The sequence below is a fragment of the Juglans regia genome, chromosome 16 (genome assembly GCF_001411555.2).
Source record: "Juglans regia cultivar Chandler chromosome 16, Walnut 2.0, whole genome shotgun sequence".
Classification (NCBI taxonomy): domain Eukaryota; kingdom Viridiplantae; phylum Streptophyta; class Magnoliopsida; order Fagales; family Juglandaceae; genus Juglans; species Juglans regia.
Genome location: NC_049916.1, coordinates 12,313,951 through 12,331,445, shown reverse-complemented (window position 1 = coordinate 12,331,445; position 17,495 = coordinate 12,313,951). Strand labels below are relative to the sequence as shown.

The 17,495-nt window shown below is 39.7% G+C and overlaps 1 non-coding gene across 1 annotated transcript; it reads left to right on the top strand.

Annotated features, from left to right (window-relative positions):
- The first annotated feature begins 11,254 nt into the window (after positions 1–11,254).
- Positions 11,255–11,362, top strand: LOC118344951. The gene has a single exon (XR_004798678.1). It is a non-coding gene; the product is annotated as a small nucleolar RNA R71 (small nucleolar RNA).
- The last annotated feature ends 6,133 nt before the right edge of the window (positions 11,363–17,495 follow it).

Here is a 17,495-nt window from a genome sequence, read left to right as displayed (position 1 = left end):
TTGGCATGGGTGACAAGTGGCATTGGGCGTGTGCCATAGCCCTAGGCCTCCACTCCTTCTCCCTTTCCCAAGATGATGCTTCATCTTCCAAGTGCTCCTTCCCTAGGTGACCTTTTGTGAACCATTGATCCAAAATAAACTAAGTGACAAGTGGCAAGTGAATGGGATGCTTGGGAGTGTGCTAGTCGAAACCCTAAGGTTATACTTGTCCTTAATACAAAAGTCCATTCACATAATCTTCTAGAAACTTAGTGCATGATTGACACTTGGCAAAAGTTGACCAAATTCAAAATCCTATGTTCCTCCCTTTGGTTTCCTGTGCAAAACTTATAGAAAAGCTCCATTTCACTTCCCAAGGCTTCCCTTTCCAAGAAATCTATCTTAGAACTCGAATTCTGAACAAAACAATGGGCTAGGCATGCAAGCCATTCTTGGTGCTTTCCTACACCTCTCTATCCCCCTTAACCCACTATCAAGAATAGATTCAAGGTGTAACATTCTCATGACACATGGCACTAGTGACTTATAATTGAGTCATAAACTATTGGACCTGGGTTTCTAAATAGGGCCAAAATTACAAAGTAAACTAAGGACACTCTCTTCTTGGGCTCAAGTTACCACATCAAAGATTCTAAGGCCTTCCAAAGTAACTAAGGCTCCTAAAATTCTATGGCAACCTAGAATGAATTCTAAGGGCCAAGCGTAGACAAACTCGGGCCATCACATCCTCCCCTCCTTAGAAAAAGATTTCATCCTCGAAATCGGCACCGCAACCGTTAATCAAAACACTCATAAGAAGAAATTCTGGGTTAATACCTCTTCCATAAGCGGCCGTAGACTTCTCGAACGATGTTGAGGATGAGGGCATTTCATTTGCCTCCATGGTCACAGAATCCTGTGAAAAGTAAAATATAGCTTCCAAGTCATAATCAAAATACATATTGACTTGCATTTTGTTCAACCTATGCTCTATCTCAAGCTCCGTGTCCTTGATTGGTTGACCTTCTTTATGGAAACAAATACGATCCACAGATGTATCCGAGGTCTCAAAAGGTATGAATTGACTTGCACGTTCTTCTACTATGCGACTCAGTTATGCTTCTGGATCGAAATTGCGCAGATTTCTTCTTTTTGCTTCCTTCGAGATACTCCACAGTTGCCGTTCCTCATGTGGTAATGGTCGTCGAAAATGAAGCCTTCCTTGAGCATCTGCATCCATCACATGAGTGCGATTATGCTTAAACATCTCCATCTGTCATGATTGTTCCGCTATCGCTTATTGTTTTCTTCTAAGGCAATCTCTAATATGACGTTCTCTTCGTTCTCTCAACTATGCCACTGAAGAAACAGACATACGTGGGGTCCTTCTAGTTAGTGCCATCCCTGATGTAGCACCCGGGCCAATTAAACCCAAGGCCGTTCCATTGGAGTCTCTTGTTTCTTTTTTTTTTCTCTCTCTTGTTTTCACACAGCAAAGTAACCTCTCCTCCCCCACGACATCGTTTGCAGTGAGCTTTTCTCATTTTATCTTCTCAACCGTTTTTCAATTTTAGTTTCTGCACTTCCGAAGTTTGCTCCACCATGGTTTCCAAAACCTCCCCGTCTCTAATGTATCTTTATCCTCTCCATGCACACGCATGTCTCCCTCATTTCTCTAGGGTTTTCGTATCGCCCTTTTTATATAAATTTATGCACTTATCATCTCATGCACAAAGAGACTGCTGAAACATAGTTACTGCCCTCTTCAGCCTTTTCCCCGTCGTTGCCTCCCAACACCCACTAGCTCAGCCACACACGATTATTTCACAGAGTCATCTCTGCATCCTCGCGTGACCGTCCACCACCCCATGCACCACCGAAGGGTAGCCACTGCCCAGGCCATGCGAATGTAAACCCCTACACCACCAACCAATGCTGCCGCGACTGCAAGAAGACGTTGCTGCAACCTCTGTTTTTCCTAGTCAAAAACAGAGCAACAACGTGTGAGGGCCAAAGCTTGATTCGACCACCCTATTCAGAGCCGCATCTCTCACAAGAGTCTGTCGAAGATCAGGAGAGCCACTGTAAGCAATCGGCTAGCCACGTCCCATCCACCTTGTGCAATGTCGCAGGCCTCCTCTTCGTCTCACGGTAAGTTTCCGTTTCCTTTCACACGCCGTACTCTCTCCATCTCTCCCTCATTCCTTAAATGTGTTTGCTCATCAGTTCTCTCTCATCACTCTCTCTCTCGTGCTCAGTTGCTCAGCTCGACGACATCTTCTCCGCACCGCACCCAGCTCCGTCCCAGCTCTTCCTCTCAGGGTGAGTATCTCGCGTTCCCTCCCTTGCCATATGTACGTAGCCTCTGTTTTCCTTCAAATAATTTTTGGTTTACGTAAGTATATTACTTGGTTCTAACTTCTAAGTATATTTTACACTAACATTTTTAATTACTTTTTTACCCTTTGAGCTACAAGTTTTGCTAAGGTGTATTAAAAATTTTATATTGTGCTAATAAACTGTTAATTAATTATAATTACAGAAAATTATTTTAACATGTTATTAAGTAAAGATTTATTTTAAAAGTAAATAATATTGGTGTAATGTTATTTTTACATTTTAGATATGATTTAGTCTATTTAAAAATAGTTATGGTTTATTTTAAAATATTTTGGGATAATTATATTATCCAGTATTAAACTTTATAGTTGGTTTTCAATAATAAATAGGTCTGAGTTTTAAATATTTTTGTCATTGTTATTAAATCAACAGGGATGATTTTAGAAAGTGATGATTTGAAATTTTAGGTTTTGAGGATTTTAATAGGTTATTTTAGAAGCGTATGATTGAATATCGGAATATGAGATTAATTGGAAATTTATGAGAATTATGTGATTATTTATAGGTGACGATTAATTATTGTTCGACATTTTGAGGAAAATTTTGAAAAAAACTAAGAAGTCCAGGTAAGCGGGGTTCCTATGCTAAGCTTTACACGAATTATTGAGACTGAGGTTGACTTTTTGAAAACTTTGCATATTTTGTGATGAAATGAGAACCTGGGAAAAACAAAACCAACCTTGGTAGTTTATTTGCATACTCATGAAATCTGTGTGGAAAAGGAAAATTATTTCCTGACATGCATTGTGTAGACATGAGCTAAATTTTGTTATGATGTCTCTGAAATATGAAAAATAGTGATATTTGAGTATTCTAAAAAATTGTGTATTTATTTAGAAAGATGCTCCGACTTTTGTTTTCAGTATGTAAAAATGACCTGATTATGTTTTGTTACTCTGTTTTATTTTGATATGGCATCTGAAAACCTTTGCCATGGTGTACTAATTTTGTATTTGACTCTGTCTCTGCTCTGCTCTGTTTGGGTTGGTACCAACATCTCTGTCCTTGAGTGCACCCACTTTGGAAACAAAGTGGTTTTATTGTGGTCTTTCCTGTGTGCACACTTGGGGCTCCGAGAAGAATAAGGGAAAGATTTCACCTTTGTTTCTGCCCGGTTTGGCCACCGGGGATAGCACAACCCTACCACGTGGGTAAAACATGGTCTTTGCTCTGTGAGATGCTCTGTTTTGATGTGATGATGATGCTCAGGTTATGTGATGCGAAAGTACTCTGGATTTTATGTGTCTTAAAACCATCGCTTTGTTACTTTCAAAAACATGTTTTGTTTTGCATGATAACTCTGGAAAATATTTTGTTCTAAATACTGTACTTTGTAAATGCTCATGTTTGCACACTAGCATATGTCCTCTGCTTACTGAGTTGTTGATAACTCACCCCTTTATCTCCATATATTTTTTTGATAATTTTGATGGTCCAGCTGGAGAACAAGAGTAGGAAATTTTAGCAAGGTGTGATGATCATAATGGAATAAGTGTCTGAGGGTACAAGTGCGTATTGAGAGTCATAGTCGTAAATTGATTTATTTTCGGTTATTTTGATTTGATGAATTAAGGATATTTTTGAGTCTTTGGAGAGTTTTTAATTTATGTTATTGAGAATTTCTTTATTGTCCTTATGAAGGAACATAGATTTTTGGGTTGAGTAAATGAATTGATATTTTTTGAAAGTTTCTGGATTCATAGTTGTGTTATAGAAGTTGATATTAAGTATTAAGAGCTAACTCTTCGGACATCTGGGATCAGAGCGTTACAGTTGGTATTAGAGACTGGTTTGAATTCTGCATACTATAAATCTTGGAGGTTTAGATTTCTGTGGGTTCATAGGATGTAAACATTTCAGTGTAGAAACTTAAGGACTTTAAGTATGATCATGTGGATACTTAAGTTTGAGCTTCTAAAAAAAACCTTATTATTGATTTTGATGGGATTTGTGGATTTAGATTTTGCAAATTCTAAGAAATGATTTTTTTATAACATTTCAGGTTTTAGATCCGGTAAGCTTATTCTGTAATCTGTAGGACATGACTTGGGATGTGATCGATGGTTTAGATTTTGAAGTTGACATAAGCTTGATTAAAAGTCAGGTTTGAGGTTCTGCAGACTATAAAACCTATGAGGTTTTACACACACTTCATCCCAATACAACGGGGATCTGCATTTTCTTCCATATAAAGCCTCGTAGGGTGCCATCTGAATGGTAGCCTGAAAACTATTATTGTAGGCAAATTCCACCAAAGGTAGGTGACTTTCCCAATCACCACTTAGCTCCATAACACATGCTCGCAACATGTCTTCCAAAGTCTGGATTGTATGTTCCGTCTATCCTTTGAGAAAGTTTCTTCCATATAAAGCCTCGTAGGGTGCCATCCGATTGTATGTCTTCCAATCGGTCAATTCGAGAAAGTTTCTCCATAGAGTTCGTGTTAGCTATGGGTAGAAAATGCGCGCTCTTAGTCAATCGATCGACTATAATAATCCATATCGAATTCTTTCATGAAGATGTCCTTGGCAGACCGATTACAAAGTCCATTGACACATCATCCCATTTCCACTTTGGGATAGGCAATGATTGTAGTTCACCTGCCAATCTCTGATGTTCGACTTTTACCATCTGGTTGATGGAGCATTTTGCCAAAAATTATGCTACTTCCTTCTTAATTCCATCCCACCAAAACCGACCTTTTAAATCTTGGTACATCTTTGTACTGCTAGGGTGCACTGTGTGAGGGGTGCAATGAGCCTCCATTAGTATCTTTTCCTTAAGTTCAACGATGTTAGGATTTACTTTCCTCTCCTTATAAAAGAGCAACTCATTCCTTCCAATAGAGAAATGTTGTGGTCCTTCTGATTTCAGAATCTTATGTCGAAGCTTCTCCAGTTTCTCATCTTTACTATCCCTTTAGGATTTCTTCGTCAGTCATAGATACGAACTCTTGTACTTCTGCAAACATGGCATCTCGCGACGGATCACCAATCATTAGGTTCCTCAATTTTGCTAAGACCGATGGTAAGTCTATCTGAGCCTTGAGGCTAAGTGCGTCAGCTACAACGTTAGCCTTACTAGGGTGATATTTAATCTCACACTGATAATCACTAATGGTCTCCACCCATCTCTGTTTCCTCATATTCAGTTTTTTCTGAATGAACAGGTACTTGAGACTTTTGTGGTCCGTGTACACTTTGCATTTCTCTCCGTACAAATAGTGCCTCCAAATCTTTAGTGCAAAAACTACCGCTGCCAATTCCAAGTCATGGGTAGGATAACTTTGTTCATGATCCTTGAGCTGTCGTGAAGCATAAGCGATGACTCTTCCTTCTTGCATTAGAATGCAACCCAAGCCCATCTTAGAGGCGTCATTGTAGACTATATAGGGCTTGTGAGGTTCTGGTAGTGCTAATACTGGGGCCGAAGTCAATCACTTCTTCAAATACTAAAAACTTTTCTCAGACTGCTCAGTCCATACATATATAGCATTCTTTCTTGTCAGAGCCGTTAAAGGGCTAGAAAGTCTAGAAAACCCTTCTACAAACCTTCAGTACTATCCTGCCAAACCAAGGAAACTACGTACTTCATGGGTATTAGTTGGCCTTTGCTATTTCGTTACAGCATCAATCTTGGCAGGGTCCACTACCACTCCTTTGCTAGAAATCACATGTCCCAAAAATTTTACTTCACGGAGCCAAAATTCACACTTACTAAGTTTGGCATACAACTGGTGTTCCTGTAATATCTCTAATACACTCCTCAAGTGCCTCTTATGCTCTTCCTCGTCATAGGAATAGATCAATATGTCGTCTAAGAACACCACTACAAAACTGTCTAAGTATTGCCAAAAATCCGATTCATCAGTTCCATAAATGTGGTAGGGGCATTTGTCAGCCCTAAAGGCATGATTAGGAACTCGAAGTGTCCATAGCGAGTTCGAAAAGCAGTCTTAGAGACGTCTTGCTCCCTGATTCTGAGTTGGTGATATCCAGATCGTAGATCAATCTTTGAGAAAACCACAGCTCCTTGTAATTGATCTAACAGATCGTCTATCCTTGGCAAGGGATATTTATTCTTGACAGTCACCTTGTTCAAATCCCTATAATCGATACACATCCGAATAGTCCCATGCTTCTTCTTAACAAACAAGACCGGTGCTCCCCATGGTGATGAGCTAGGTCGGATAAAACCCTTCACTAGAAGCTCTTCAATTTGCACTTTAAGCTCTTTCAATTCTGCTGGGGACATTCGATAGGGTGCCTTATGCACTGGGGCTGTGGCCAATTCAAGCTCAATTACAAATTTCGTCTGTCCATCTGGGAGTAATCCAGGTAGTTCGTTGGTGAAGACCCTAGGAAACTCCTCAATCACAGGGATTCCTTGGATTTCTTTAGGTCATACCGTTACGTCCATCATCATTACTAGATAAACGTTGACCCCATTCACCAAACTCTTCTTGACTTGTTCAGCTGTTACCGTAGATGGATCAAGCTGAACAGTCTCGCCCATATAACAGATCCTTTCACATGCAGGTAGATTGAAAACTACTTCCCGCCTTCGACAATCTATCTGGGAGTAATGTCTAGACAACCAGTCCATTCCTAAGATTAGATCGAATTCCATCAAGTGGAAGACAATCAAATTCGCGGTCAAGACTAATTCTATGATTTCCAACGGGCAATTCTTAACTACACTTGTGCAACTGATTACTTTCCCATCGGGAATAGCTACTAAAACTTCCTGAGGCCTTTGCTCAGCCTCGAGCTCACATCATCGTACGCATCTACTAGAGATAAAATACCTTGATGCTTCGGAACCAAACAAAGACATACCACGTACTGCTTAGATCATTACTCAAGATTCCCAGACACAAGGTATCTATGAATTAAGGCAAAGTTGGAAATGTTACCTGTAATCACTCCCGCATCTTCTCATTAACTTCTAGGTCTACCGCTTTTGTTGCAGTCTTGGGTTTAGCATTTGGCATTAACGCTCCTCCAGGCGTAATCTGTGGACAATCCCGGATCATATGGTCGGTTTGACAACATTTGAAACATGCTCCCGAGGCCCTTCTGGTTCTCCAATTTTATTACCTCCCAAGTGCAACAGGTGTTGTGTTGATGTGTAGTGAAAGTCTGAAGGTCGATTTCACAAGGATTAAGACAACTTATACTTCAGAACTAAAAAGAAAAGAAATGGAGGTTGTATCTATCTAAGAACACTCTCTTGGCCACTGTGTTGACCAAGGGGCAGTTCTTTAATAGAGTTGCTCTCTTCCCAGATGCCCTAAAATTCAATATGTGTGAAGTAAGCTTGGCCTACTCCTTTGTCAAATCAAATCACTAAAGAAACTGAAATAAACTTGTGTCAAACAGACTACAACAGATTAAATGAACAAACAAGAAATTTGATTATCTGGAAAAAAATAAACCTAAGTCTCGGGCTACCTTCTCACAGTGAATAATTTAAAGAATTTCATCATCCCAAAAACTTCTTCAAATGTTATTCTAGTCAAGGGTAAAACATTTGGATAATGGATATAATGTACGCACAACAAGGGAAATAATAAAAGATATTCTCAATAAATCTCTATCATCCCAGTTTCGGTTAACACATTCAGAGAAATGGGGATTTCACCTTTCAAGCATCCAACGTGCTCTCAATCAACGAAAGATAAAAAAAGGGTGAAAAGAACCCCAAACCTTGACTTGATTTGGGAATGATAAACAAACTTAAGGAAAAACAAATCACCACAATCTGGGAATCGAAACCCTTAAAAAATATAAACTCTGCTCCACGGTTTCCCTTGACTTAGGGTTCAGAATTTAGTCCCTCTTCATCATAGGACTTCCAAGTTCAACCAAAATAAAAAAGAACAATATTCCTAAAGAAAACTCAAGAAAGAAAATAAAACCCTAAACATTTTCCTTTTTTTCTCCTGTACCAAAAACCACACCCTTCTGATTCCCTTTCCTTTGCCTTTTATCCTCACTCTTCCCATCCTTTGCCGTGCCCTCAACTGAATCCTCTTCAATTCCATCCGGTTCCTTCTAGAGTGCAGAACCTGTTAGCACAACACAGAGAGTTAGGATTCGAGTAATAGAGCAGTTGAAAATATCCTAAGTGTAGTGCGAAGGTGTAATGGGTATCTTGAGTGTAAATGACTGTATTACCCCTTTATCCTTTCTTATTCACTTTGGACTATCCTTTTAGTAAAAAGTGATGTGTAAGTGAGTTAGTTAAACATTTCTCAAAAGTGCTTCCAAAATCAGAGAAATCATCCATAAGGATTTCTAAGCTATTTTCAATTAAATCACTAAATATACTGAGCATACATCGTTGGAAAATTGCTGGAGCATTACACAGCCCAAAGGGCATGCTTCTAAAAGCAAAGGTCCCAAAAGGGCAGGTAAAGGTAGTTTTCTCCTGGTCCTCAGGGGCTATTTCAATTTGATAATAGCCTGAAAAACCATCTAAGAAACAATAGAATGCATTGCCCGCAACCTTTTCTAAGACTTGGTCCAGGAATGGTAAGGGGAAGTGGTCTTTCCTAGTGGAAGAATTAAGCTTCCTATAGTCAATGCACATCCTCCAACCTGTGGTCACCCTTGTAGGTATCAATTCATTTTCTTCATTTTTTACCACAGTCAATCCTAATTTCTTTGGGACCACATGGATGGGGCTAACCCATCTACTGTCAGAAATGGGGTAAATAATACCCACATCTAGTAGCGTAAATACTTCATTTTTCATTATCTCTTTCATCGTGGGATTAAGTCTCCTTTGAATTTCCCTAGATGGTCTGGCATCCTCTTCCAAATAAATCTTATGGGTATAAACCAAAGGGTTAATACCCTTAATGTCTGCCAAAGTCCATCCTATGGCCTTTCTGTGTTTGGTTAGGACCTCTACTAATTTTCCCTCTTGACTTTCAGTTAAGTGAGAAGAGATTACTGCTGGAAAAGTATGGTGAGGTCCCAAAAATGAATATTTTAGCTGGGCTGGTAAAGGCTTGAGATCTAAGGATGGGGTCTGCTCTTCTGAAGGTTTCAGTGTTGTTGCCACTGTGGGCAACTGTTCAAAGAGCTTCCACTGTAATTCAGCTGGGTTTCCTACAATTGATGTAGAGAACGTTCATTAGTTATGTCATTTGAATCATTAATATCTTCTAACTCAATTAATGAATCAGTGGGTTGATAAGACAATGGGCAAATCTCTAAAATAATGATGTCCAACAAGTTCACTTCCTGTGCTTCTTCCACATCTTGGGGCTGCTTGCATATATTAAAGATATTTAGTTCCAAGGTCATGTTCCCAAAACTTAGTTTACGCACACCACTTCTACAATTTATTAGAGCATTAGAAGTGGCCAGAAATGGCCTTCCCAAAATTACAGGTGCTTGAAACAGAGAGTTTGTTGATATTTTCATGTCAAGAACAACAAAGCCTATTGGGTAATAAAACTTATCAACCTGCAGTAAAACATCCTCCACTACCCCTCTAGGTATTTTAATTGACCTGCCAGCTAGCTATAGGGTAATGGAGGTAGATTTCAACTCCCCTAGGCCAAGTTTTTCATAAACACAATAGGGTAACAGATTTACACTTTACACTAGACCCCAAATCAAGTAATGCATGCCCAACTTTTGAATTTCCAATCATGCAAGCAATAGTGGGTAAACCTGGGTCCTTATACTTAGGAGGGGTGTTGCTTTGTATGACTAACTTGTTCAGTGAGGAAGGCTTTCTTTTTCACATTCAGTTTTCTCTTAATGGTGCACAAGTCTTTAAGAAATTTTGCATAAATGGGAATTTGTTGAATAGTATCTAACAATGGTATATTTATTCTCACTTGCTTAAAAACTTCAAAAATTTCAGCATGATTCTTATCTTTGTGCACAGGGGTTAGCCTTGTAGGAAAAGGCATAGGTGGTTGCCAGTTGTTCACCTCAGGTTCAGCATGCATAGGGTTAGAGTCCTTAACAATGATGGCTCGGTCAGGAGTGGAATTTACCAGAATTCTTCCACTTCTCAAAGTTGTCACAGCTTTTATTGGTTTAATATTGGATGTCTCCACTACCTTGATGAACCTGCCCCTGAGGGTTAGGTTGTGGTCAACCTTGTTAAAGATCCTCTAATGTTAGTGATAGCCTGAGAAGTTTGATTGTTGATGGTAGTCTGCCCTTGAATGAATTGTTGGAGGTTTGCTGCTATTTGGTGGACAGTGTCCTCAAGGTTCCTCCCTTTCCCATAAGCTACTGCAGCAGGATATTGAGACGATTCTGATGCTGCTGCATGTGGGTCTAGTGCATACTGAGATGGGCCAGGTGCATGACTGGGCAGTTGAGCTGATTGCTCATTCCTCCAGCTCAGATTTGGGTGGTTTCTCCAAGAGGGATTGTACGTGTTGGAAAAAGGACCTGGAAAAGATTTAGAAATAAAATTAACAGGGTTAGATTGATCTAGAAAAACTTCCTTAAAAGCTGGAATTGTAGGACAATCACTAGTGACATGCCCTATTTCTTCACAGAGATTGCATTTTTCTGGGATAATCTGAATAACTTGAACTTCATTTACTTTGTTTGTATCTATGGTTTCCAACTTCTTTGAAAGTATAGACACTCTAGCATGCAAATCATCCACCTCTCTCAAGTTATATTTCCCCCCTCCCGTTATTTTTAAAGCTTCAGTTCTATCATACACATATGAAATATCCCATGACTGGGCATTTTCAGACAGGTAATCAAAGTATTTGAAGGCCTCCTCTGGTTGTTTATTAAAGAACTCTCAATTGCACATTGTCTCTACGAATTGTCTCATCTTAGGTTGTAAGCCCGCATAGAAAAAACTTATCATCCTCCAGTTTTCATACCCATGATGAGGAAAAGCGTTGAGTAAGTCCTTGAACCTCTCCCAACACTAATAAAAGATTTCAGTGTCTTTTTGGGCAAAATTCATGATCTACCTCTTCAGTGCATTGGTTCTGTGCATAGGAAAGAATTTTTTTAAAAACTCAGTTTGCATCTCATGCCATGTTCCTATGGATCTAGGCCTCAAAGAATTTAGCCAGGTCTTGGCATTGTCTTTTAATGAAAAGTGAAATAGCTTGAGTCTGATTACTTCTTCAGTACAAGTTCAATCCATAAAAGTTGAACAAACTTCCTCAAACTCTTTGATGTAAAAATATGGGTTCTTAGACTCCATACCATGGAAATGAGGTATAAGGGGTATCATGCCAGGTTTAAAACTGAAATTATTTGCATTAAGAGGTTGTATAATGCATGAGGGTGAGCTAGTCCTAGCAAGTTGCAAATAATCTTTGAGAGTCCTGTTATCATTTTGTTCTTCAGCCATGATACTAAGTCTCTCAGAGGATGAATCAAATGAAAGTGAATCACAATTAGAGTGTGTCACAGGTTCTGTTCTGACTAATCTAGAGAAATAGTCTCTACTCCAAGCAGTCATACACAACCCAACCAAAACCCTTAAACAACTCCAAGATTGGTGTAGGATTGTGGCAGCAATATACTGCTAACAATTGAAGTTTGTTATGCAACTATCACTCAAAATTAACACAAAAAAATCAAAACACAGAACATGCAAATGATAAATAAAAGGTAGGGTTAGATATCACCAAAGTGTGAAGAGGTTCACAATTAGCCTCCCCTTATTTATGCCCGTTGTGTCAATCTTGTAAATTGTCACTAATCCCCGGCAACGGCGCCAAAAACTTGGTTCTCCAATTTTATTACCTCCCAAGTGCAAGAGGTGTTGTGTTGATGTATAGTGAAATTCCCAAGGTCGATTTCACAAGGATTAAGACAACTTATACTTCAGAACTAAAAAGAAAAGAAATGGAGGTTGTATCTATCTAAGAACACCCTCTTGGCCACTGTGTTGACCAAGGGGCAATTCTTTAATAGAGTTGCTCTCTTCCTAGATGCTCTAAAATTCAATAGGTGTGAAGTAAGATTGGCCTACTCCTCTATCAAATCAAATCACTAAAGAAACTGAAATAAACTTGTGTCGAACAGACTACAGCAGATTAAATGAACAAACAAGAAATTTGATTATCTGGAAAAAAATAAACCTAAGTCTCGGGCTACCTTCTCACAGTGAATAATTTAAAGAATTTTATCATCCCAAAAACTTCTTCAAATGTTATTCTAGTCAAGGGGAAAACATTTAGATAATGGATATAACGTACGCACAACAAGGGAAATAATAAAAGATATTCTCAATAAATCTCTATCATCCCAGTTTCGGTTAACATATTTAGAGAAATGGGGATTTCACCTTTCAAGCATCCAACGTGCTCTCAATCAACAAAAGATCAAAAAAAGGGTGAAAAGAATCTCAAACCTTGACTTGATTTGGGAATGATAAACAAACTTAAGGAAAAACAAATCACCACAATTTGGGAATCGAAACCCTTAAAAAATATAAACACTGCTCGACAATTTCCCTTGGCTTAGGGTTCATATTTTACTCCCCCTTCATCTCAGGATTCCCAAGTTCAACCAAAAGAAAAAAGAACAACATTCCTAAAGAAAACTCAAGAAAGAAAATAAAACCCTAAACTTTTTCCTTTTTTTTTTTTTTTTTTCTCCCGTACCAAAAACCACACCCTTCTGATTCCCCTTCCTTTGCCTTTTATCTTCACTCTTCCCATTCTTTGCCGCGCCCTCAACTGAATCCTCTCCAATTCCATCCAGTTCCTTCTAGAGTGTAGAACCTGTTAGCACAACGCAGAGAGTTAGGATTTCGAGTAATAGAGCAGCTGAAAATATCCTAAGTGTAGTGCGAAGGTGTAATGGGTATCTTGAGTGTAAAATGACCATATTACCCCTTTATCCTTTCTTATTCACTTCAGACTGTCCCTTTAGTAAAAAGTGATTTGTAAGTGAGTATTTGTAGTGATTTTCAAGTCAAAAGTCTTAACTTAAATACTCACTTACTACAATTTTTTCACTCATTCTCCACTGTGCCTTTCCAGCTTTGGCGACAAGGTGGTGGAGTGACGGGTGTTGTCTTCTCAACTACCACGCCCTTTCCTTTGCTTGGAGTTACAGGGGCGTTTCGCTTCCTTGTACTACTTCCTGATGAGTAAGGAAATCCCCTGTTCCTATCCACTTGAGCCTGTGCGATTAGTCTTAGTCGCTTTGCCTCTGCTATCGAAGCTACATTGACTAATTCTTGGAAATTTCCTATCTGTAGGCATGATACTTGGTTTCGGATATGAGGTTGCAAACCTTCCTAGAACTTCCTTGCTTGCATCTTCTCGGTACTAATCAGATGAGGTGCGAACCTCCCCATTTCTATAAAATGAGCACATACTGATCGATCGTCATATTCCCTTGTGTCAAACTTGCAAATTCTAAAGCTTTTTGCTGCTAGCCGTCTTTTGAAAGAAACGATTATCAAACTCTGTCTTGAATTGTTCCAAAGTGAGTGCAGCCAAACTTCCCAATTCTTGGGCCAAAAGCTGCCTTTTGGTGTGCCACCAAATTCCAGCTTCTCCTTGAATCATGTGGCCCGCATACTAGACCTTATGCTCTTCTAAGCATCCGCTAACTTCATAGGTTCTTTCTAGACCCATAAGCCACTGGTTAGCCATTAAAGGTCCTTCCGTTCCAACGAAATTTAGGTATCTATACCCCATGAACTTCTCGTAAGTACATCCTTGTTCCCCTCTAGGCCATACTTGTCTGGCGTTCTATCCTTGTTCCATTTGTGTGCATACCAGCTCAGTCATTTGGCGAATGGCTTCAGCTATAGCTTGTCCCCCTTCCATTGGAGGATTCCCATTCTCCTGATCCTCACCTCTCGGAGATGTATTCTCACGCCAATTTTGAACCATGATTTTCTTCTCCTACAAATGCACAAAACCAGAATGGGTTAGTCCCTTCCTTAGAGGAGAATAACCTTTCTTCTCTTGAACTTGAGATCTTACGGGCGTAGCATCATCTTCCTCTGGATTCAAGCCTATAATTATAAGATCCAAGCCTACGACTACAGATCTCAAACTTAGTTAAAGGTACCATGCATTCCTAGGACAACGTGTGGGTTTACCTAGGGACGTAATTGCTCTGATACCATGCCCTGTGGCTCCCCTAGCCCTCACTTGGGATTGGACTGTGACTAAGACGCCGGGACATGTAACACAATGCTACAAATCCCTCGTATACAACAGATAATATGCTATGCACCTAAGTCCACTAGCAGTATGCAATAACGTAGCAACAGAAAAATAGTAAAAGTCTGATAAACTAAGCAACGTAATAAGCAATTGCAAAGCACATGGCACCATACCAATATCATATCCCAAACATTGTCGAAATGTAAACATGTGTCATAAAGGCATAATATCCCAAAATCATAAACTATAGTTTAAAACTCACAAAGCACGGGGCCTCCTAAACAATATAGTTCACAAAAGCTGAAGTCTAAAACCATAAGTACTGTTTTCCTTCTTTTTTTTTTCTTTCCAAAATACCTTAAGCTCCCGTACTCTTCAAGAAGATTCGGGCTTGACACGTTTTTTCAAAGCCTTATCCTTGTCTCCGTTGTTATGCTGCTTGAACTCTGCAATTTATTCAAGTATACCAGTGATCTCCCGATCGATGGCCTCGAGTCACTCCAAGATGGAGGGTTCGGGCTGATTCATAGCCATCTTAGGCACAATCCTCTCCAGAGGAGGAGGTGCCATTCTCTTCCTCTTTGTCATGGTCATCGTTTACTAAACCTGTCACAACTTCTACACGCCCAAAGACTCCATTAATCCCACAGGACTTGCAACAAGGCCATAACACACATCCCTTAACTCACTTAAGCCGAACCTTCTTCAACCCAAAAACACTTGCAAGTGCATGTGTGTTCACGAGAAGAGAGTGAGATAGAAGCTTGAAGATTCTCACCATGCAAACCTCCCCAACGTGATGTGCTCAGTCTACCTCCTATGCTTGTGTGAAAATAGTGTGCCTTTGGTGGGGGTATGAAAATAGTGTTTGATTTGCTTCTCCTAAGGTAGGCGAGATAGAGAGGAGGGGGTAGGGTGCCTATCCATTAATGCCCTCCTTAAATACCTCCTTCAAATCCCACTCATTCTCTCTCCTATCATTGTTTCTGATGTGGAAACCGAAGGGTCTCTTTGTGCATGGGCGCCATGTGGCATTTTGCTTCTTGTCTTGGCCAAAATTCACCCAATCTTCTTCCCTCATCGTTGTTTCTCTCGAAAATATCAAGAGACACCTCTTATATAGATAACAAGTGGCAAACTCCTTGCCCTAGCCGAAACCCCAAAGCCTTCTTCCAACCCTTTATGGTCTAGGTTCAATGAACCTATGCTTTGGATAAAAAGGGGCATGTAGATCCTTATGGCCAAAACCCTAAATATCCCTCATCATGATTAGAACCTTCTAGAATCCCTAAGGACTTATGCATGGATGCCATGTGCCAAGTGGCGTGTGTGTCCCTTGCCATGCCCGATATCCTTTTCCCTACCTTCCTTCTTCCACTTTTGGGTCCAAAAACAATGAACCTAGTGGAGGGATATGGCATGATTGCCGAGTGACGTGTAGCCCTTCAAAAATAAAAAATCCCTCAGCCTTCTTCCCTTCTTGAAGACTCAAGGCTCCTTCTTGCATGTGTGCCAAGTGGTACTTCTTTTAGAAGCTTGGTTGCATGCTTGCCAAACTGAAAATCCCTTCCCAAGGCTCTAATGATTGAGGCTTAGGGAAACTTAAGGGTCTCTCTACCAATTGGCACCTCCTCCTTGTATCCAAACCCTAATTTGGTTTTTAAAGCCATAAACCCTTTTATGGCCGAAAATTAGTAGTCCCTTGGGCCTTCTTGTGGGCTTGAGCGCCTATCTCTTTAGCAAAATGGTAGGGCCCTTGTCACCTACTAAGTTGCCATATTTAAAAACCATAAAGCTAAATTTTGTAACACCCCGCCTAAAAAACTCCTTATGCCTTCACCTTAGTAGCTTTAATCCTAGTTAATTAGGAGTTGGACTATTTGAGAAAAGGAACAATTTTGGATACTTGAGTTGGCAAAAAGGCCATATATTTTGGTTTTAGTAGAATTTTTAGAAGATTCTAGTGCAATATTGATTTTGAGGAAAATCAAATTTTTGGAGCTTGATTGGTTTAGTAATATTATTTTGGAGAATTTTTAGTGTTTTATTAATTTTAAGGAAAATAAGCTAAGAGGCCCATAAGGAAATGACACATGGCATATTGGAGGGTTGCCACATTAATGGGTTAAGTAATTTAGGTTAAATATTTGATGGATTTGGAGAAGGCCCAAAGAGCGGTTTACTAAGGGTCCAAGCTTTTTGGTTATAAAAGCTTAGGAGAGTCAATAAGACTCTACGCCCTACTTGATAGACATAAGACTTTGGCCCTACTTGATGGACATAAGACTTTAGGGCCCTAATGCACTAAGGATGTGATGAGCTAAGTATAAGATGTTAAAAAGGCTTAGGCCAACTTGGGAGATATAAAGTTTTAAGCCTTTCTTGGAGGACACTAGAAAATAGGCCCACTGTAAAGGACATAAAGCCATTTGGGCATAACCTAGTAAGAATGAAGGCCTTAGGCCCAACTTGGAAGACATAAGATTTTAGGCCTCACTCATTGGACACAAGATTAAGGGCCTAACTTATTAGACCCAAGATATTAGGCCCAACTTAGTAAGCATAAGGCCATTGGGCCTAACTTAGTAAGATGAACGACTTTGGCCCAATTGAGGAAAGACCCAAAGATTACAACCCAACCTAGTAGGCCTCTGCATCAATGCAGCCCTCGCACCTATAGACTCATTCTTACACTTGACCATAAAGAAATCATGAAAATATAGGGCACTATTCAGCTGACCAAGCATGACACAAAGCTGAAAACTTCACTTATCACTCCACCTCCCACCTCCACCAATCCAAAGCCTCATATTCATCCAGATGTCTAAATGATGGATGCTACCTAATAATCCATAACCTATCTCATAAAATGCATGGCATGCACTCTAGTTAATGCCTAAATGAACTCACTAATGATCCTTACGAATGCATGCAAGGCAAATCCTCCAAGGAACATGCTCACTAGAATCCT